At 39.6% G+C, this 23909-nt stretch overlaps 1 protein-coding gene across 19 annotated transcripts in view; it reads right to left on the reverse strand.

The window, feature by feature from the left end:
• EZH2 (enhancer of zeste 2 polycomb repressive complex 2 subunit) overlaps positions 1-23909 on the reverse strand; it is a 77016-nt gene that overhangs the window by 50180 nt on the left and 2927 nt on the right. For 3 of the 19 annotated variants that reach the window (XM_077995071.1, XM_077995070.1, XM_077995069.1), the window contains exon 2: positions 12223-12334. The gene's annotated coding sequence lies outside the window, so the exon portion shown is untranslated. 19 annotated transcript variants of the gene reach the window in all.

A 23909-nucleotide genomic window follows, 5' to 3' on the forward strand; every position in this document is an offset into this window, starting at 1 on the left:
TTATTAACTGTGGCCCAACCACAGCTCACTATAGCCTGGAACATCTGGGTCCAAATGACAATCCCAGCTTGGCCTCCCATACTTTTATAAATCTTAACTTCAAATGAATTTGAGGAAAAAACTCCCAAATATAATTCTACTTTTTCAATTTTTTTGGAAGGGACGAGGTCTCCTCTGTCTTCCAGGCTAGAGTGCAGTGATGCAATTCCAACTCACTGAAGCCTCAAATTCCTGGGCTCAGGCAATCTTTCTGCCTCAGTCTCTTGAGTAGCTGGGGACTACAGGTACACTCCACCACTCCCAGCTAATTTTTTTCAATTTACTTTTTGTAGAGAAAGTGTCTCACTACAGTGCCCAGGCTGGCAATTCCACTGTTTTAAAACAGAAAACATTACGTGAACAATTTAAAAGGAAAAAAAAGAAGATCTCCAGAGCAGCCTGTATGACACATCTATTGGAAGAGATAATGCACTTTTAGGCTTCTACAGAATCTGAATCAAGGGAAGTAACTGTGCCACTGACTGAACTTGTACTGATCAAACAACAAATCAAAAGGATTCTATACAATTCAGGGCCAGTTTAGCTGTGTTTAAAATGAAGAGAAAAACTGTGGTCTTTACCCACAGTGGAAGCACACAACTCAGAAAAGAGCATTTGAGTTTGCAGTTGAATAAAGAAAAGGAGAAGGGTTAATATGCATTCATTAAGTCAACAAATATTTATTGAGCATCTAATACAAGCCAGGGACTACGATAGAAACTGAAGACTTAGCAATTAACATAACAGAAAAAAATATCTGTGACTTTATACAGCTTAAAATCTAGTCGGATAGAAACAGTCAAAAACCAAGTGCCAGGTGCAGTAGCTCACGACTGTGATCCCAGCACTTTGGGAAGCTGAGACAAGTGGATGATCTGAGGCCAGGAGTTCAAGACCAGGCTGACCAACATGGTGAAACCCCGTCTCTACTAAAAATACAAAAATTAGACAGGAGCGGTGGTGCACACCTGTAGCCCCGGCTACTCAGGAGGCTGAGGCATGAGAAACACTTGAGCCCAGGAGGCAGGGGTTTCAGTGAGCCAAGAATGTGCTACTATACCAGCCTTGGCAACAAAGTAAGACTCTGTCTCAAAAGAACAACAACAACAAAGTAAAATGTTTACATGTAAAATGATGTTGAGTGCTATGGGAGAAAAAACAATACAGGTAAGCGAGTTAAGGCAAGGGTGGCACACAAAGGAATGTGAGCTGAAGCACTCAGAGTCCCTGCTGTGTGGCAAAGCCCATGGGACACAGAGATCCCACCAACCAAAGGCAGTTCACCAACAGCAAACCCAGGAGCAAACTAGGTAAGAACATGTTTTCTAGTAAAGATTCCAGAAATAATTAAATATCCACTTATGCAGATTTCAGTTCATCCACAACACCTCAGTGATCAACACAGCTTTAGAGAATTTTGACCAGGCATGAGAACTGGCATTCAAGAGCTGCTTGCTGGCCCCGTTCTGGTTAACTAGTAGGTCTCATTATCCTGAACAAAGACTAAAAGTTAACACCATTTTATAAAACATATTTATGCAAATAGCCATTCTCTGTTACTATTATCAAGCCAAATTTAAAAAACTGATTTATTATAAAGCTGATCCTGAGGCTATGTCATTCTATAAGCTCTAACATTGACTATTTGGTTCTAACAAAATCTCCTCCTTAAATATGTGTAGCTAATTTGATGGTCTATATTTAATTTGTAAATTTGCTTTGGTTTTATCATAAAGGAACTTATACGAAATCATATTCATAAAATGAAAGTCAAATTAACCCTGGGATTTCAAACAACACTCAAGTTTGAAAACCACCACATGAGAAATAAAAATGGAGTACTGAAGTAATTCAAGAATAAAATGATAAGGGCCCTGACTGGGTTGACAGCAGCGGGCACAGAAAAAAGACTTTTAATTTTAGAATTAAAAATTAAGTCTAAAATTAAAAAACCAGATGCAATCATATCAGAAGGAAGGACAGGTCAAAAGATAATTGAACCCTAAATGAGCCACTGCTACAACAGAGAATACAGAACTTCATTGAGGTTAATTATTCACATAGTAATTAGCTAGCATAGAAAAATAAAAACAGTAGTTCAAAGGAAGAACACCATTAACACCATTCTTCAGCATTTTGGTCTCATGACCTGTTTAGTTTACATGTGTTATAGCTATTAACACTTAACAGAAATGAAAAACTAAGAGATTTTTTACAATTTACTTTTATTTATTTATTTATTTATTTATTTATTTATTTATTTATTTATTTTCTGAGACAAGGTCTCACTTGGGCTCTGGCTGAAGTGCAGTGGCACAATCACGGCTCACAGCAGCCTCACCTTCCTGGGCTTAGGTGATCCTCCCACCTTAACTTCCCAGGTAGCTAGGACCACAGGTGCACACTACCATGTCTGGATATTTTTTTCTATTTTCAGCAGAGACAGGGTTTTGCCAAGTTGCCCAGGCTGGACTTGAATTCCTGGGCTCAAACTTTCAGCCCGCCTTGGCCTCCCAAAGTGCTGGGATTACAGGTGTAAGCCACCACACCTGGCCCATTTTTTACTTTTATTAAAAACTGTAATAGCAAGCCCTCAGTATCCATGGGGGTCTGGGGGGCATTGGTTCCAGGAACTTCATGAATACCAAAATCCACAGATGCTCATCTCTTATATAAAATGGCATAGTATTTGCATATAACCTATGCACATTCTCCCTTATACTTTAAATCATCTGGCTCTAGATTACTTATGATCATCTAATACAATGTAAATGTTACATAAATCGTTGTTATACTGTATTATTTGTATTTTTGGTTTTTTTTGAAGACAGAGTCTCACTCTGTCACCCAAGTTGGAGTACAGTGGAGCAATCTCAGTTCACTGCAACCTCCTCCGGGTTCAAGTGATTCTCCTGTCTCAGCCTCCTGAGTAGCTGGGATTACAGGCGCACGCCACCACGCCCAGCTAATTTTTGTATTTTTAGTAGAGACAGGGTTTCACCATGTTGGCCAGGCTGGTCTCGAACTCCTGACTTCAGGGGATCCACCCACGTTGTCCTCCCAAAGTGCTGGGATTACAGGCGTGAGCCACAGCGCCTGGCCTGTTTTACTATTTTATTGGCTATTTTCCCACAAGTATTTTTGATCTGCAGTTGTTGAATGCACAGAAGCCGAACATATGGAGGGTCAACTGTACCTATTAATATAAATAACACATTTTTAAAAAGAAACTATTTTCCTTAAAAAAAAAAAAAAAATTAGTGAGTAAGGGCAAGCGTGGTTGCTCATGCCTGTAATCCTAGCACTTTGGGGGGCTGAGGCAGGAGGATCACTTGAGCCCAGGAGTTTCAGACCAGCCTGAGCAACATAGTCTTGTTTTATTAAAAAAAAAAAAAAAAAATTAATTAGTAAGTGGTGTTTTACATTTTTGCCAATTTCTTTAATATCTGTCTAATAGGAGACAGATTATCCTAACTGTTTCTGCATTCAATCTGTTCCAACATGTTGTTCTGGTTCAAGTATATGAAGAAAATCCAAACTTAAACATACTTAGCTTAGAAAAAGGAGAGTTTGAATAGCCTTCTGAGGTCATTGTGGATCTCGTGCTTTGATACTACACCAAAACAGTTCTATTAAAAAGTGGCTAGTTCAGTTCACAATTCAATCTCACGGGTGCTTTTCCTCAAAATAACCATCATACTTCAGTTAGCAGTGGTAATTTCTTACAAGATTAGATGCAACATGGAATCTGAAATTGTATCAGTGAACCTTTCCTACTCTACCACGTTAACATTCATTAGTCTATTCACTTTAAATGAATCTTTAAACCCATGCACGATGTTATAAATCATCATCCCTCATCTAAAAAGTACTGGTCCACTGAGTTATGCAGATTTTCCAGAAGTTGGCATATTTCAAAAAATCATGTTTGTTAAACCCATTAATCTCATCAGAAAGTCTTTAAGTACTGGGAAGCTGTCATACTCACAGTAACAGACAAAAGTTTTCCAAAAATTTTAATTTTTGCTTGAAAGCCCAAATGTTCTCTCTGCCAACAAATATGGTCAGTTGTTTTCCGTGAAGTGACAGTCTCACTTCATTGATTTAAAAAAATGTCTGCCAAATACCTAAGGCTGAATAATCATGGTTTGTCAGACCCTCTTTTAAGTAAAAATGAAATTTCCATGAAAAAAGTGGCTAGTGGAGCTCACAACTTAATCACGTAAGTGCTTTTGCTCAAAACCCAACATACCTCAACATGCAGCAGAAGCACTTTACACACATTCCCATCTTGTTGCACAGAATGTTACAAGTGCATGCGTGCAAGGATCAAGATTCAACGAAACTGGCCGGGCACGGTGGCTCACGCCTGTAATCCCAGCACTTTGGGAGGCCGAGGCGGGCGGATCATGAGGTCAGGAGATCGAGACCATCCTGGCAAACACGGTGAAACCCCGTCTCTACTAAAAATGCAAAAAAAAATTAGCCGGGCATGGTGGCAGGCGCCTGTAGTCCCAGCTTCTCAGGAGGCTGAGGCAGGAGAATGGTGTGAACCAGGGAGGCGGCGGAGCTTGCAGTGAGCGGAGATCGCGCCACTGCACTCCAGCCTGGGCAACAGAGCAAGACTCTATCTCAAAAAAAAAAAAAAAAAAGATTTAATGAAATTAATCATTTTTAGTACTTCATCAAAGACATTCTTAAGCAAAACTGGCTTTTTTAACTGCAAGTTCTAAGGTGCCAACAGTTTTTACTCATTGCTTTTGCACCATGGGTACAAATGTCCAACACAGGTTTTTTTTTTTTTTAAGCAAGTAACAACTCAGTATTATTATGAAAATAGTTTCCGGAAGGTTGAGACACGAGAATCACTTGAACCTGGGAGGCAGAGGTTGCAGTGGGCCAAGATGTCGCCACTGCAGTCCAGCCTGGGTGACAGAGCGAGACCCTGTCTCAAAAAGAAAAGAAAGAAAAGAAAAAATAGTTTTGATGCCATAGATCCCGGGCCACACTTTGAGAACAGCTCCCTTAAATATATCCAGACATCATATGAATCAGAAGTCATAATACCCTGCCTTTTCTTGCCTCATAGAGAACCTAAGAACAGTCAATACATTTAAATCATATATTTCTAAAATTTATAATGAAACCTAGAAATCACCACTCTTGCAACTAGAAAAAGGCAAACAAGAGTATATGTGAAAAATATTTAATGAAGGGTACTTTATTATACCTGTCAAACTACAGAATCTAAATTAAAATCTGTCATATGTCAGTGCCAAATTAAGAGACTAATACCTACTAAAAGTTGTTTAAATTGCTTCTGTTTTCACTTATCTTCTCCTTCACCACTGTAAGACATCATCAGTAGTTACAGTCACCCTTCTGACCCTCCTGCAACCTTAAGACAACCCCATCCTACCAACCAACTCCCTAAATACTCACACCTCACCCTATCACCATAAAAGATAAAATAAAAATATTGATCCAAGGACCTTTTTGCTTCCTTAAACGACTCTATTGTTTTTTTAAAAAAAAGAGAGAGAATGACAAAAACACACAAGCTCATTACTGTGAGGGTCCCAAATATTCCACTCAACTGTCCTGCAAAGTGCTAGAAGAAACTTCTGTTGAAGGACTTGGGGAAAGGCAGGAACAAAGAGGTACTATCAAGCAGTCAATAATAATTTACTGAGCATTCCGAAAGTGTGAAATCCTGTGAGAGATCTATCGAAATATGGAAAATACAACAGGTTTCAGTGCCTTCACTACAGTGGATTACATGTACGTGCAACTACAGATGAGAAAGCATAATGAACAGCATTTGCGTTCAAAAAGTCTCATGATAGGGGAAGATAACAGAAAAAAGTAAAGAACATATTTGTAGTCCTGGTTTCTGCAGTGCTAAAAAGTTAAGAGGCAAAGGAAAGTTATACTAATTTAGCCATCTTAGCTGAATGATAGAAAATATGAACTTGACTGTTGGAGCAAAAGCGAGTAGACTCTGCAGTAATATGTTTTCCACAACAATAAGATCACTTTCCTCCTTCCAGCAAGAGAGTAAACTAATGATTTCAAACTGAAGTCCACAGACCAGTATTCTGGTGTTTATCTGAAAGCACTGCTTAGAAAAGAAACGGCCATATAAATTTCAACCAATTGAAGAACTGAACTATTTTAGGTGTTTTAAAGAATTTGCTTGAACAACAGATAAAACAGACTCACTAACTGAACTGACATCTGAAGGTTAAAGTTTTCAGCTAGGGGCCATGGCTCACACCTGTAATCCCAGCACTTTGGGAGGCTAAGGCAGGCAGATTGCCTGAGTCCAGGAGTTTGAGACCAGCCTGGGCTGGTGAAACCCTGTCTCAACTAAAAATACAAAACAATTAGCCAGGCGTGATGGCATACACCTATAGTCCCAGATACTCTGGAGGCTGAGGTGGGAGAATCAATCACCTGAGCCCAGGAGGCTGAGGCTGCAGTGAGCCAAGATCGTGCCACTATACTCCAGCCTCGGCAATCACAGTGAGACTGTCTCAAAAAAAAAAAACAAAAGAAAGTTTAAGTTTTTCTTGAAAACTATACTAAATCGATTTTATAAATTAAATCTTCTCATTTCATTGAGTATGTACTCAGTTTACTGAAACACTGTTGGATTCGGAAAACGGAAAAAAGTACGTACCAGAGGCCAGGGCGAAGTGGCTCACGCCTATAATCCTAGCACTTTGGGAGGCCAAGGCGGGCGAATCACTTGAGGTCAGGAATTGGAGACCAGCCTGACCAACATGGTGAAACCCTGTCTCTACTAAAAATACAAAAATTAGCCGGGCGTGGTGGCAGGGGCCTGTAATCCCAGCTATTTGGGAGTCTGAGGCAGGAGAATCGCTTGAACCTGGGAGGCGGAGGATGCAGTAAGCCGAGATCACGCCATTGCTCTCCAGCCTGGGTGACAGAGACTTGTCTCCAAAAAAAAGTACCAGAAACTAAAGCTATGATATGAAATTCATTATATTTCAAAGATGAGACATGAGATACCTGTTATTTCAACACTCCACTGAATACAAGCAAACAAAATGAAAGGGTAAGTCAATCTGATACCAGGTGTTCTTTTTGCTAAGAAGTCTATTTTAAATCTTACACCATGCATAAACCAACATTTAATTTACTTACACAAATGTAACATACATTGAGCAAAAATTTCAGAGAAAGCTCAATTTAGGTAAATACAAGGGTTCGACCCACCATTCCAGACAGTAAGCGTACGCCTAAGTGAGCAAGAGAGAGGCGACATGAATCTGCTGTTCCCATAACCTGCTGGCCAAGTCTCTCAGACTGAGGGTATTTAGCCACTCAGGAGTGATTCTGATAGGGCTGCCCCTAAGTACAAACCAACAACTCTGTGCTCAACAGAAGAGCAATGATCTGTTCTCATTCTAGAGGAAAAACGGACTGGTCTTGAACCCAAAAAGAACGTACTGGTTTGTGGTAAGGCATCTTCCCACAAACTCTGCATGGGTAACTGCCTACATGCTATTTTGCCTTGTACATTAACTTTACATCCTAATCCCCAAATAAGATGCAATTTCTTCTATATTCTGAAGACAGAATCATAAAATGGACTAGGTGGTTCAAACTACTAATCCCAAAGCATTTACAAAACCTCTCATAATTTCCAGGCAACCTAAACCAAGTAACCATTATCTAGTAATTTCAGTTTTTTAGTTCTGAAGATGCCACAGCCAGTTCTTCCAAGGAAGTACCAATGTCTGCAAAGTGCCATTTCTTTATTCTGTGGCTACCAACCGAACCCCTCACTGAAGCAGACTCTTCAGAAACTCCTCTGGCTCATGTTGGCCCCAAAGTTCATGATCTAGCTAAGAACAGTAGTAGTTTAGGGAAAGATAGAAGTAAACGAGGTAGGGCAGTTATGAGCAGTAAGTCTTTCCATGATTTTCCTATACTTAAAATTTATCACAGATATAAACACAACGCTGGGGTACTACAAAATTTCAAACGCTTCAAGTACTATTTACTTAAAAACCGATGAGATTTGTCAGTATTTGTGCTATGGTCTGAAGGTGTCCCTCAAAAACTCAGGTGTTGTCAATGTAACAGTATTAAGAGGTAGGGCCTTTCAGAGGTGATTAGACCATGAATGTTCCTTCCTTGTGAATGCCCTTATACCAGAGTCTGACTGAGGGAGTTGTTTCCAGCTTGCCCTTCCATCTTCCGCTATATGAGGACACAGTAAGAAGGCCTTCATGAGATGCAGGCACCTTGATCTTAAACTTCCCAGCCCCCAAAACTGCGAGAAATATATATATATAATTTTTTTTTTTTTTTTTTTGCTTTTTTTCCTTTTGTGAGACAGGGTCTCACTCTGTTGCCTGGGCTAGAGGGCAGTGGCATGATTTTGTCTCACTGCAAGCTCCACCTCCTGGGTTCAAGTGATTCTCCCACCTCAGCCTCCAAAGTAGCTGAGACCACAGGTGCACATCAACACACCCGGATAATTTTTGTATTTTTTGGTAGAGACGGGGTTTCACCATATTGGTCAGGCTGGTCTCGAACTCCTAACCTCAAGCGATCCACCCGCCTCAGCCTCCCAAAGTACTGGGATTACAGACGTGAGCCACTGCACCTGGCCAACTTTTATTCTTTATAAATTACCCAGTCTTGGCCAGGTGCGGTGGCTCACGCCTGTAATCCCAGCACTTTGGGAAGCCAAGGCACGCAGATAACCTGAGAGCAGGAGCTCAAGACCAGCCTGGCCAACATGGTGAAACCCTGTCTCTACTAAAAATACAAAATTAGCTAGGCATGGTGGTGGGCACCCGTAATCCCAGCTACTCGGGAGGCTGACGCAGGAAAATCACTTGAACCCAGGAGGCGGAGGTTGCAGTGGGCTGAGATCATGCCACTGCAGTCCTGCCTGGGCAAAAAGAGCGAAAGTCCATCTCAAAAATCAATAAATAAATAAATAATTTTAAAAATTACCCAGTCTCAGGCATTCTGTTATACCAGCACAAAACAGATGAAGACAATTTGTTTTACCAAAAGTAACCATCTACTGATTACTATAACATTACTTATCAAAAGCCCAGAGAAACTGGTTTTCTGAGTCTCTACTGACCTATGGAAATGATACAAAGAAATGACCAAGCACAGGGAAACTCATTATATAATTCCTACAGTTACCTTCCTGCTATTTGAGATTAATACCAAGACTTTTAGGGGAGGAAAAAGAATTTTACCCCATGTATCATCCTCTTATGTAAATTTCTGCAGCCAGTTTGAATTTCTCCCCAGAAAATGATTTTTTTTCTACCACATGGCAGGCTGCAAATTTTCTAAACTTTTATGTTCTGCTTCCCTTTTAAATATAAGTTCCAGTTTCAGGTCATTTATTTGCTTATAGGGCAAGTGAGCACAGGCTTTTAAGAAGCAGCCAGGCCACATCTTGAACACATCGCTGCTTTCAGAAATTTCTTCCACCAGATACCCTAAACATCTCAATTTTAAAGTTCAACAGCTCCCTAGAGCAGGAGCACAATGCTGCCAGTATCTATACTAACACATAGCAAGAGTGACCTTTACTCCGGTTCCCCAATAAGTTCCTCATCTTCATTTGAGACTTCATCTGCCTGGCCATCTCTGTCCATATCACCATCAGCATTTTGGTCAAAACCATTCAACAAGTCTCTAGGAAGTTCCAAACATTCCCTTATCTTCCTGTCTTATTCTGAGCCCTTCAAACTGTTCCAATCTCTGCCCATTACCCAGTCCAAAAGCTGCATCCACATTTTCAGGTATCTTTATTGCAATGCCCCACTTCTCTGGTATGAATTATGTATTAGTACATTCTCACATTGCTCTAAAGAGCTGAGGGTGGTTAATTTATAAAGAAAAGAGGTTTAATTTGTTTACAGTTCAGCAGTCTGTACAGGAAGCATGGCTGGGGAGGCCTCAGGAAACTTATCACAGTGGAAGGCAAAGGGGAAGCCAGTACATTATACATGTCTGGTGCTGGAGGAAGAGAGAGCGAACGGGGAGGTGCTACATACTTTTTAACAACCAGATCTCACGAGAACTCACTATCACAAGAACAGCAAAGGAAAAGTCTGCCCCCGTGATTCAATCACTTCCCACCAGACCCCTCCTCCAACTTTGGGGATTACAATTTGACACGTGATTTGGGTGGGGCCACAGAGCCAAACTATATCACCCCAGAACTTCCATATGGGAAAAGAAGAAAATGAGAGGGCCAGGATGAGTGGCGGAGATTAAGACCCTACAGACTCGAGGGTAGAAAAACACGACTTTTTCTTTGGTGTCTAGATTTAAAAGTTGGTATTTCCATTAGTACAGAATGTCTCTTTCTAGAGAATAAGAGAGTATCTCACTCTTTATTTGAATAGCCCGAATGGGTAAAAGACTAAGGCACCCAATAAGAAATTTGAAGAAATTTTCTTTTCTAGAAAATGTGTATAGTACAGCTGGCCAGTTACATGCTATTTGTGAATAACAAATCATACCAGACAAATGGTAAAAAAGAATTATTTCTTTAACTACAAGGGTACATTCTATAAGAAAAATTGGGTAAATTTGAACGCCAATTTACATTTGATTGTTTATAAAGGTAATTTATTCAGATACATCATAGTCCATTATAGCAAAAGCTTTTAGGTGCCATTATGCCCATAACGCAGAGACATAAACAAGGTAATAGGCTTATAATCAGCATTAGATGTTTTATGAATTGACTAACTTGATAAAGAATTTCAGAGAGATGCATATAACCACTGGATTAAATGCCAGCTAGGGAGAAGCATACCACCACCTGTGATGGTAATCAAACTCTCCAGAGAAATAGTTTCACCTGGATAACAGAAACCAAGTGCTTAGAATCCTAGCATTTGCACTAAAAAGAACCCTACAGGCAGCAGTAGCCTATTTTTTTTTGGAGACACAGTCTCACTCTGTCACATAGGCTGGAATGCAGTGGTGCAAACATGGCTCACTGCAGCCTCTACCTTCTAGGCTCAAGTGACCCTCTCACCTCACCCTCCCATGTAGCTGGGACTACAGGCACATGCCACCACATGCGGCTAGTTTTTTGTAGACATGGGGCCTCACTTTGTTGTCCAGGCTGGTCTTGAACTCCTGGGCTCAAGCAATCCTCCCACCTCAGCCGCTCAAAGTGCTGGGATTACTGGCGTGAGCCAATGCACTTGGCCATAAAAGCCTATTTTTTTAAGGCCCCACTAGCTGAGGGAACCTAGGCAAGTTATTTACTAATTACTTCATCTGCAAAATGAAGACATCCTCTCTGCAGGCACATACATGGTAGATACTCAATAAACACAAGTTGTTCATTATTTGTTCATCTCATTCATCTTACTATGAAGAAGAGATCCACAATAGCTACTTGCCAAGGAAATACAACTATTGTAATGGCAGAGCCTCACCCAAAGTCTACCACTCTTTGTACACCATCAAGCTATTGGTGGGATGTAGTCCTTCAAAAATATCTTCTTGGTCTGGCCCAATGGTTCATGCCTATAATCCCTGCACTCTGGCAGGCCAAGGTGAAAGGGTCACTTGAGCCCAGGAGTCTGAGACCAGCCTAGGCAACGTGAGACCCTGTCTCTATTTTTCAAAAAGAATCTTTATAGCATAACTTGAGCTCTCTATTTCAGGCAAATATCCTCCAAAGAGGCAAAATTGCTTAAGGAATTAAGTGGGGCAATTCAACACTTTCTTCCTCTATGCCAGTTCAAGCAACATTTCCGCCATCTACAGGGCCTGCTCAATTACTCTAGAAAAGTATTTCCCAACCTTTTCTGATCCATAAATAATTTTCAAAGTAGCCCAATATGGGGTTTACAAATAAATTTGCCAATTTTGCTTGCATTATTAAATAATGTTAATATAACACATTTTAGATCAGAATTTTATGAATAAGGATTGTAGTTTTTTCCTATCTAATGGTAGATCAGCATACTGTTTAAAAAGTATAAAATTCTGACCAGATGCAGTGGCTCATGCCTGTAATCCCAGCACTTGGGGGACTCCAAGGTGGGATGTCACTTGAGCCCAGGAGTTCTAGACCAGCCCGGGCAACATGACAAAATCCCATCTCTACAAAAAACACAAAAATTAGCTGGGGGTGGTGGTGCATACCTGTAATCCCAGATACTTGAGAGGCTGAGGTGGGAGGATCACTTGAGCCCAGGAGGTCAAGGCTGCAGCAAGCCATCATTGTGCCACTGCACCTAGGTGACAGAGTGGGACTCTGTCGCAAAAAAAAAAAAAAAAAAAAAAAAAAAAGTATAAAGTTCATCTTATTATCAGCCTGGCCAACATGGTGAAATCCTGTCTCTACTAAAAATGCAAAAATTAGCCAGGTGTGGTGGTGCATACCTGTAATACCAGTTACTCGGGAGGCTGAGGCAGGAGAATCACTTGAACCCAGGAGGTGGAGGCTGCAGTAAGCCAAGACTGAGCCACTGCATTCCAGCCTGGGTGACAAAGCGAGACCCTGTCTCAAAAGAGGAAAAAAAAAAAGTTCACCCTATTAGAATCTTTTATAATATTCATAAGGACAAATTCTACTTTCCTATTTAACAAATGATGCATGGTATTAAGTTTTACATAATTAAAATGCATGATTTTCAATAAATTCAAAAGTAAAATATTTGGGGCCAATAAACATGAAGGATACTCAACATTGTTAATGCAAATCAAAACCACAATGAGATGGCACCTCACACCCATTATGTTGGCCACTACCAAAAAAAACAGAAAATAACAAGTGTTGGCAAGAATGCAGAGACATCAAAACCTTTGTGCACTGTGGGTGGAACTGTAAAAATTGTGCAGCCATTATGGAAAACAATACTGAGGTTACTCAAAAAATTAAAATAGAACTACCATATGATCCAGCAATCGCAATTCTGGATATACGGTTGTCCCACAGCATATGCAGAAGACTGGTTCCAAAAAATAGAAGACGAATAATTAAAAAAAAAGAAGAAGAAGACGACGACGACGACGACTGATTCCAGGACCATCCGTATACATCCAAATTCACTCATACTCAAACTCCAAAATCTGATCTATGGAACCTGCATATACAAAAAGCCCACCCACCCTATACACAAGTTTCACATCCTACAAATAGTGTATTTTCTTTTTTCTTTTTTTTTTTTTTGAGCAGGGTCTTGTTCTGTTGCCCCTGGCTGGAGTGCAATGGCATGAATAACAGCTCACTGCAGCCTCAACCTCCCGGGCTCAAGCAATCCTCCTGCCTCAGCCTCCTGAGTAGCTGAAACTACAGGCGCATGCCACCACACCTAGCTAATTTTTGTATTTTTTGTAGCGACGAGGTCTCACTATGTTGTCCAGGCTGGTCTCAAACTCCTGGCCTCAAATGATCCTCCCACCCTGGCCTTCCAAGTGCTGGGATTACAGGTATCAACCACCACACCCAGCCAAATAGTATATTTTCTATCTATGGCTGGTTGAAAAAAATCCACTTATAGATGGATCCACACAGTTCAAACCTGTGTTGTTCAATGGGCAACTGTATATCCAAAAGAATTCAAAGCAAGATCTCAAAGAGATATCTGTACACCAACATTTATTGCATATTACTCTTGGCTAACCATGAAGAGAGAATCATCAAATCACCAAGCAACCCAAATGTCCACCAACGATAAAATGGATTTTAAAATGTGGTCTATACATACAACGAAATAATATATAGCCTTTAAAGAAAAGAAAAAAATTCTGTCACATGCTACAACATGGATGAACCTCAATGACATTATGCTAAGCAAAATAAGCTAATCACAAAGGGGCAAATACTGTTTAATCCCATGCATGTATCTAAAATAGTCAAAAATCATAGAAACAGAAAGTAGAAAGGTTGCTGCCAAGAATTTGGGGGAAGGGGGAAATGGGAATTAGTGCTCAGTGGGTACAGAACTTCAGTTCTGCAAGATGAAAAAGTTCTGGAGATCTGTTGTGCAACAATGTGAATGTATTTTACACTACTGAACTTTACATGTTTAAATGGTAAACATGACAAATTTAATATGTGCTTTTTACAATCTTTTTAAAAAAGTAAAATGTTTTCATTTAGAAACTACATGTATGTTAGGCACAGGGCAGGTTCTCAACAAATAGTAATTAGTTCTATTATGTGCAAATATATGGTAGGAACTCATATATCTACAAATAGAATATATGAAATTTCACTATAGGCTATGACATAAAAAATACAAAAGCTGCTTTATGATTGAAATTCTTCCACTGTTTAAAAACAATTGACCGTCTATTTTCTTAGATTTTTGTGATTTGCTTAAAGCACTTCTTCAGTCTAGTCTTTAGTATCAAAAACTAAGGCACTAAAATAGATAAAGCGGTCATGACGTATTGTCTTTTTGATACCTTTTTTTTTTAAACTTCCTGGAGACATCTTGATATACTATGCATTAATTTAGCCCATATAAATGCAGCTGAGGGATAAAGATCACTGGGATCTGATTCAAGCCTATAATCCCACAGCTTTGGGAGGACAAGGTGGCAGGACACCCCGGGCAACATATAAGACCCCATCTCTATAAAAAATAAAAAATAAAAAAATCAGCCAGACATCGTGTCTCATGTCTATTATTCCTAGCTACTTGGGAGGCTGAGATGGGAGGATCCCTTGAACCCAGAAGACTGAGGATGCAGTGAGCTATGATCACGCCACTACACTCCAGCCTGGGCAAGAGTGAAACCCTGGGTACAAAAAAAAAGAAAAAGAAAAAAAGAGGCCAGGCATGGTGGCTCACGCCTGTAATCCTAGCACTTTGCAAGGCCAAGGTGGGCGGATCACCTGAGGTCAGGAGTTCGAGACTGGTCAACATGGTGAAACCCCATCTCTACTAAAAATACAAAAAAAGGCCAGGCGTAGTGGCGTGTGCCTGTAATCTCAGCTACCTGGGAGGCTGAGGCAGGAGAACTGCTGGAACCTGGGAGATAGAGGCTGCAACGAGCTGAGATTGTGCCACTCCACTCCAGCCTGGGTGACAGAGCGAGACTCTGTCTCAAAAAAAAAAAAAAAAAGAAAGATCATCATAAGATCAATTTGCAGAATAATTTCATGCTCTTCATTGTTTTTTTTGTTGTTGTTTTTTTGCCTCAGAGTTTCTCAAGCTTTCTGACTTTGATCAACAGTCTACCAAGGATATGCATTAAAATTTTATAGTAATCAATATCATAACAGCAGCTAACATAGTACACTGGGTGAGGATGGTACTTAAATAATTATTTATTGAGTTGCTTACAGAAGAGAGGTCTCCAGTCCCAAATCAACTTCACAAATATTTTATTAGTACTTACAATGTACAAAAACCTTTTTCTAAGCTCTGCCCTACAGATAATAAAAAGGAGCTTAAAATGAAGGGAAGAAGGAGAGAGAAAAAGATAAAAGATTAATACACATGTTATGGTACTTCTAAGCAGGAAAGAAGATGCTTAATTTGGTTGGGATGGGAGAGGGGTGGTTTCAAGCCACAAGCTAAACAGCATCTTGAGATGCTAAAACACGGAAGATATTCCAGAAAGAGGACAGGTACAGAATCGCCACGTGAAATTTCCTGTAGACTAGTAAGAAAACAAAGAGATCAACAGGAGAAAAGTATAAGAAAACTACCAGAGCCAGGCACAGCGGCTCACGCCTGTAATCCCAGCACCTTGGGAGGCCAAGATGGGAGAATCGCTTGAGCTCAGGAGTCTGAGACCAACTTGGGCAACACGGTGAGAAACTCTGCCTCTAACAAAAATACAAAAAATTAGCTGGGCATGGTGGCATGTGCCTGTGGTCCCAGCTACTCGGGAGACTGAGGTGGGAGGATTGTTTCAGCCCAGGTGGAGGTTGCAGTGAGCCAAGACTGTGCCACTGCAATCCAGGTTGGGTGACAGAGCAAAACCCCGCCTCAAAGAAAAAAAAAAGAAAACTATCAGAGATAATACTAATTCAGAGAGTTTGGGCTGTTCTACAAACTACCTAAAATGCTACCTTCAGGAATTTCTTAACTTGAATCCACAGCCATGAGAAGGCTGAGGTGGGCAATGCCACAATCACCTACGGTGGTGGTAAACAACACCCAATGGAGGTCCGACAGCTTGCTTTATATATTTTTTTCTTTGTTAAACAGGAAAAGGAAAAGTTATGTATTACTTGTATATTGAAGAAAAACTAAACATTTAATGTGGGGGCAATTTAGGTGTTGAGCAAAAGAACTGGTACTTTACAAAAACAAAATAGTGTACAGAAACCAAGTATATATACTCTGAGAAGCTTTCCTTTTCTATAATAAAAAAAACGTATGAGAGGCTGAGGCAGAAGAACGGCGTGAACCTGGGAAGCAGAGCTTGCAGTGAGCCAAGATCACGCTACCGCACTCCAGCGTGGGCGACAGAGCAAGACTCCATCTCAAAAATAAAAATAAAAATAAAAATAATTTACTCGATTGTCAAAGTAGGCAGACTAAGTTTGGCAATCATCATTTCTACATACCACATTCTAAGATCAAGGTCACTTTTTACTTTTAATATTCTCATTTATCCTTTGAAGAAGAAGTTTAAGATTTAACTCACTAATAAAAAGGTTTGAATTATGCAAAATGAAGAGAAATGCTAAATACAATCATTTTCAAAACTAGTTTAATTCAAAAAAAATTATCATGGCATACACCTAACAGTATATGAATAACATCCTTTTAGTTTACATGTTTCTGCAAATGCATAACATTTTGTTACACTAAATGACTCGTGAATTAAGGAAAATTTGTTTCACATAATTTATCTGATTATGCTTCCCATATTAAAGTTTTAACTTGATCTTTATATTAAAAATACATAAAATCAAACAAAAATGAATAAAATATTTGCAACACAATCTGACAGATAATGTGACTATGTACCCAGAACATACAAAGACCTCTTACCACTCAACCAGACAAGCCAATTTTTTAAAGGGGCAAAAGGCTTGAACCAAAAAAAGTATACAAATAGCCAATAAGCATATGAAAAGATGTTCCGACATCATTGATCATCTGAGAAACACAAACCCACAACGAGATACTTAATAATCATTTGATGGCCAAAATTTAAGACTGGCAACAGGAAGTGTCAATGAAAATGTGAAGAAACTGTAACTCCTGCACAGTTACAACTGTAACTTTCAATGTAAAATGGCACAACTATTTTGGAAAAGAGTTTTAACAGTTTCTTACAAAGTAAAATCAATATTTACCACTAAAACATACCCAGGAAAGACATACAAATGGTCATAGCAGCTTTATCAATAGCTAACAACAGTCCTATGTGTCCATCCATGGGTAAATGAATTTAAAAACTGTAGTATGTGCCTACAATGGATTATTAATTCAGAGAGTTTACTACAAGTCGGCTGCCATGGCTCATGCCTGTAATCCCAACACTCTGGGAGGCCAAGGCAGAATCATTTGAGCCCAGGAGTTGGAGACCATCCTGGGTGACACAGGAGGATCCCATCTCTACAAAAAAATATTAATAATAATGTTAGCTGGGCATGGTGGTACATGCCTGTGGTCCTAGCTACTTAGTAGGCTGAGGTAAGAGGTTCGATTGAGCCCAGGAGGTCAAGGTTGCAGTGAGTCGAGATCTCGCCTAAAACTACAAAAATTAGCTGGGTGTGGTGGCAGGCACCCATAATCCCAGCTACTCAGGAGACTGAGGCAGGAGAATTGCTTGAACCTAGGAGGCAGAGGTTGCAGTGAGCCGAGACCATACCACTGCACTCCAGCCTGGGTGGCAGAGCGAGACTCCATTTCGGGGGGCGGGGAAAAAAAAAGTTGAGGGAACGACTGTAAAGGAGCATGAAAGGACTCTGAGATGATGGCATCCGTTACAGATCTTGATCGAGGCAGCGGTGCAGGTGCATACATGTGTCAAAACTCCTCAAATCATACCCTTCAAATGTGTGCTTTTTATTGTATGTAAATTATACTTCATACAGTTGTTTTAACTAAAAATTAATATAATTTGACAACACCTATTAAAACTAGAAATGTTCATAATCTTGAAACAGCCAACTCTATAAAAAATTGTAACACAAATGCTCAAAGATACATAAGGATATTCACTTCTTTTCAGGAGAGAAAACAATGTCAATCACAATGGATTGGTTTGCTGCGTAATGCACATTCATAAACTGGAATACTATGCATCCCACTTACAAAAGAGGTACAGTCGGATGGCTTAGAGCAAGGCGCAGCAAACATTCTCTGCAAAGGGCCACATGGTAAGTATTTTAGGCTTGGCAAGCAGTATCAAATCTCCCTTATATATTCTTCAGGGAAGTGGGGTGATGCTGTTTTACAACTCTTTAAAATGTTCATGTTCTCAGCTTGCAGGCCTTACAAAAAATGATCCCTGACTGAGAGATCAGAACTTTGAAGCTAACGTGCCCAAATTAAAATCCTTCCTCTACCACTAACTAGTTGTTACCTAATCTCTCCATCTCTCTATATTATAGTATCTATATAATGACCAAGCATATAGTCAGCCCTAAAGGAATATCAATTATTTTTTAATAAAACAGATCTCTCTATATTAACCTTAAAAAAAAAGTCATGATAGAACCAAATAACTTGGTCCCATTTTTATAAAATATATGTAAAAATACACATTCATAAATTAATACATTTGAAAATTTGGGGAAGAATATACACCAAACTGTTAAAGGTAGGGAATGAAGTAACAGGGATCAATACGCTTTCATTTTATAAATGTCTACACTGTTTCAGTACTTTAAGCTGAACACATTTAATCAACAGACATTTCTGAATTGAAATAGATAAAACATGTGTGGTATCATTTTTGTAACTTACCAGTCCTAAGCACATAATTTTAACTTGAGAAGTGTTTGGTTCCATTAATGAGAAAGTACATCAACTCTTTAAAATAATATTGGCACAATAACTAAAAATCATTTATCGCTTTGTGCCAGGTACAGTTCTAAGGATTTCACATGTATCAATTCCTTTAATCTTCACAACCACCTTATCAGATGTTATCACTGTCCTCACCAATTTACAGAGAGGGATGCTCAGACATCAAGAGGATAACACTCCAGACACAAACTGGTAGCTCAAGGATCGGAACCCAAGAAACTGTCTCCAAAGACCACTCCCTTAGAACTCTACTCTCCTCCCCTCTCAAATGCATACTATTACCACTTGAGCTGAGAAAGAAATTCTCAAAGTTAACCTTTGGTCTGTCTAGGGTTTCACACGGTACCTTCCATCAAACTACAATTACGTGCTTTTAAATGTAACTTTCTGAATGATTCAAATAAGCTCATTCTTCTTGCAGCTGACATATCATTAATCATCCAGAAAGCCAGCAGATAACACAGAACAGATAATATGTGGAGTAGATAATATGGAGTCAAACAGAACTAAGTTTGGATCCCGATTGCAAATTCCCAACTGGATAATCCTGGGCAAATTCTTAACTCCTCCCCTGTAGACAGTTTCCTTCCGTTTCCTCATCTGTAAAGGTTTTCGGGGTGTGTTACTAAATTTTGTATTCTGGTAAGATATATAGATAGAGAGATAGATACAGATATATATAGTGTAAAATTTACCATTTGTAACCATTTTTAAGTGTACAATTCTGTGGCATTAAGTATATTCAAAATATTGTTCAACCATCACTATTATCCACCTCCAGAATTTTTTCATCATTCCAAACAGAAATTCCATATTCATTAAATAATAACTCCCAATTCACCTCTCCCCTCACAGCCCTGGTAACCTCTATTCAACTTTCTGTCTCCATAGAGTTGCCTCTTCTAACTACCTCATATAAATGAGATCATACAATTTTGTATTTTTGTACGAAAGGTTGTGTCTGGCTTATTTCACTCAGCATAATACTCTCCAGGTCCACCCATGTATCAGAATTTCACTCCTTTTATGTCTGAAATATTTTGAAATGTTTTTATTTTTTTTTTGAAATGTCTTTCACTCCTTTTATGTTTTCATTGGTTTATATACCACATTTTGTTAATTCACCTGTTGATAGACACAGGGTGATTTTTACAAAAATTAAAAACAAGAGCTGGGTATGGTGGGTCACACCTACAATCCCAGCACTTCGGGAGGCTGAGGTAGGTGGATCTCTTGAGTTCAGGAGTTCAAGACCAGCCTGAGCAACATGGCAAACCCTCTCTCTACAAAAAATACAAAAATTAGCCAGGCGTGGTGGCATGCACCTGTAGTCTCAGCTACTTGGGAGGCTGAGGTGGGAGGATCGCTTGAGCCCAGGAGGCAGAGGTTGCAGTGAGCTGAGATCATGCATCTGCACTCCAGCCTGGGTAACAACCAGACCCTATCTCCAAAAAAAATTTTTTTTAATTTAAAAATGTTTAAAAAGTATCCAGGCTGGGCGTACAGTGGCTCATGCCTGTAACCCCAGCACTTTGGAAGACGAAGGCAGGTGGATCATCTGAGGTCAGTTCGAGACCAGCCTGGCCAACATGGTGAAACCCTGTCTCAACTAAAAATACAAAAATTAGCTGGGTGTGGTGGTGCGCGCTTGTAATTTCAGCTACTCAGGAGGCTGAGGCAGGAGAATCGCTTGAACCCAGGAGGCAGAGGTTGCAGTGAGCGGAGACTGTACCACTGCATTCCACCCTAGGCAACAAGAGTGAGATTTCGTATCAAAAAAAAAAAAAACACACACACACACACAGCAGGGTGCGGTGGCTCATGCCTATAATCCCACCACTTTGGGAGGACGAGGCAGGTGAATCACTTGAGGTCAGAAGTTCCAGACCATCCTCGCCAACATGGTGAAACCCAGTCTCTACTAAAAATATAAAAATTAGCTGAGGCTGGGCATAGTGGCTCACGCCTGTAATCCTAGTACTTTGGGAGGCCAGGGCAGGTGGATTACCCGAGGTCGGGAGTTGGAGACCAGCTGGCCAACATGGTGAAATCCCATCTCTACTAAAAATACAAAAACTAGCCAGGCGTGGTGGTGCATGCCTGTAATCCCAGCTACTTGGGAGGCTGAGGCAGGAGAATCGTTTGAACCCAGGAGGTGGAGGTTGCAGTGAGCCAAGATGGCGCCACTGCACTCCAGCCTGGGTGACAGAGTGAGACTTCATCTCAAAAAAAAAAATAAAAAATAAATAAATTAGCCAAGCGTGGTGGCACACACTTGTAGTCCCAGCTACTCAGAAGGCTGAGGCACAAGAATCACTTTCGAGACTCTGTCTCAAAAAAAAAAAGTGTCTGGGTCAGATACAGTGGCTCAGCCTGTCATCCCCATACTTTAGGAAACCAAGGCAGAAGGATTGCCTGGGGCCAGGAGTTTGAGATCAACGTGGGCAACGAAGCAGGATCCTATCTCTACAAAAAATAAAAAAATTAAATTAGCCAGCACAATGGTATGCACTGGTAGTACGTTGCTCAGGAGGCTGAGACAGGAGGATCCCCAGAGCCCAGGAGTTCAAGGATGCAGTGAGCTATGATCTTGTTCTGTCTTGCTATTGTTAATGGAAAACAAGATCAATTATTAAGAAACTGCTAACCATATAATCTAAACACAAATTTGTCATATTTTCATACCAAGTAGTGGAACAGTGGCAAGATGTGGAATGGTGCAACCATCTTAGAAATATTACCAGCTGTAACTTTTGAGGTATCACTAAATTTGCTAATCCATATTTAAATCATTTTAAAAGAATGATGAAAAGCATCCCAATAAATGATTCAATTACACTGTCACATCCTTCAGTTTTAGCTCCAAAACCTACCTCAATTTACTCCAATAAAGAACTCATGAATTATAACAAAACAGCTTTTCAGTTAAAAGATCTACTACCCTCTCTCGCCCTTGCCCTTTTCCCTTCCTTGTATTTTTGTAAAGGGATCATCAATATTAACATTAAATCAAATTAAGCTGATACTATTACTAAATATCCAGATGATTCATCAAGTTCTCTCCAGTTGCCCGAGTGTAACAGTTGCATCTAAAAGATATCTAATTTTCAATACTACAGATTATAACTGGGAAAAACTTGGAACTTGTTCACCTTGACAATTATTTTTCTTTGTAATCATTCCCTATTAAAGAGGGAGAAAAACACCTCTCAAAGTTCCTCACATTAATACTAATATATCCTGTTCACTTTGCAAGTTCCTTAGTCAAATTATTTCCCTACATTTTTCATATTTCGTTAATTCATTCAACTATATTTAAAACCCCTATTCTCTAGCAACTACCAATGTAGGTGCTAGGTATACAAAGAAAAAAATAAGACAGAGCCTCTACCAGGAGGCACTTTGAGTGTAGGGAAGGGAGGGATGCATAAACAAGTGATTACAATACAATTGACTCATGCTACGATAAAATATGATCAAAGCCCTGTGGAAACACAAGAGTGTCTGGGAATTCAGGGAAGACCTCCAGAAGGTAAAGTATGTATCATCTGACCATGAACCTTTCTCTGAATTTAATGAATTGCTGCTCTTCACTTATGCTCTCCCCCGAAGATTTCACCTACTCGTATAGAATCTATCATGATTTACAGAAAATTTTTCATCTATACTGATATAAAGACTTCAAGGCTAATCCATAAATCATTGCTAATTAACCACAGAATACATTATATTGGAGGATTTGTCCTTGTTGGTTTTTAAAAAGCAGATCAACTTTCTCAATCACTGTTCATGTAAAGGGTAATACTGAAATAAATTCACAATCCTTGAGCACACTACCTCAAAAGCAGGAAGATATTCTGGGAAAATTCCAATAGGACTTGGAGAAATTTGCCTAAAATTTTTAAACGGCCAACATAAAGATATTCACTTATATTTATCTGTGCAAGGCAAAGCTAGGTATCAAAGTATCAGAACTTTTTCTAACTACACTAGATAAACAAGTGTGTTTTTTTTTTTAAGTCACTGCTACTTAAACTGACTAAATACATTCTGAGTTGTACCAGAAAATAATTTAAGATGAATTTTTAAACCAATTTCCCAAAGAGATGTTTTTCAAAATATCTCACGGCAAGTACAAAGAACAGTAATTATCAAATACAGAACACGCAAGGGCAAAGTTAGAAATTTTTATCCTAGGCTGGGCATGGTGGCTCACATCTGGATCAGCACTTTGGGAAGTGGAGGCGCGTAAATCACTTGAGGTCAGGAGTTCGAGATCAGCCTGGCCAATATGGTGAAACCCCGCCTCTGCTAAAAATACAAAAATTAGCCGGGTGTCGTGGTGCGTGCCTGTAGTTCCAGCTACTCGGGTGGTTGAGGCAGGGGAATTCCTTAAACCCAGGAGGCAGAGATTGTAGTGAGCCCAGATAGGGCCATTGCACTCCAGCCTGGACGACAGAGCAAGGCTCCGTCTCAAAAAAAAAAAATTATCTTAAAATATCCGATTTTCTGCCAAATATCTGCATAACTAGCTCATCTCATAATGGACAAGATTATTAATAGGATTTTTTAATACAGAATTATTAGTAATTAATATAAACGTTATTTTTTTGTTATAATGTCTCAACACTTAGACCAGCACCTGGAATGCCTGTACAGTGGTGTCAACACTCTCCAAAATATATGTAATAAATTTATACTGCACTTATTTGTCTCCATTTTTAAGAAACCATAAGTTAGTAGATGCACATTAGATCTTTATCACATAGGACAGTGCAACCAGAAGAACGCCTATGTTTTTCTAACTTGTTTTCCTGGAATATACTCACTTTCCACAAAAACGAGAATTTAAGATGCAATGTTCCTGTTTCCGGGAAA

The sequence above is a fragment of the Macaca mulatta genome, chromosome 3 (assembly GCF_049350105.2).
Source record: "Macaca mulatta isolate MMU2019108-1 chromosome 3, T2T-MMU8v2.0, whole genome shotgun sequence".
NCBI lineage: Eukaryota > Metazoa > Chordata > Mammalia > Primates > Cercopithecidae > Macaca > Macaca mulatta.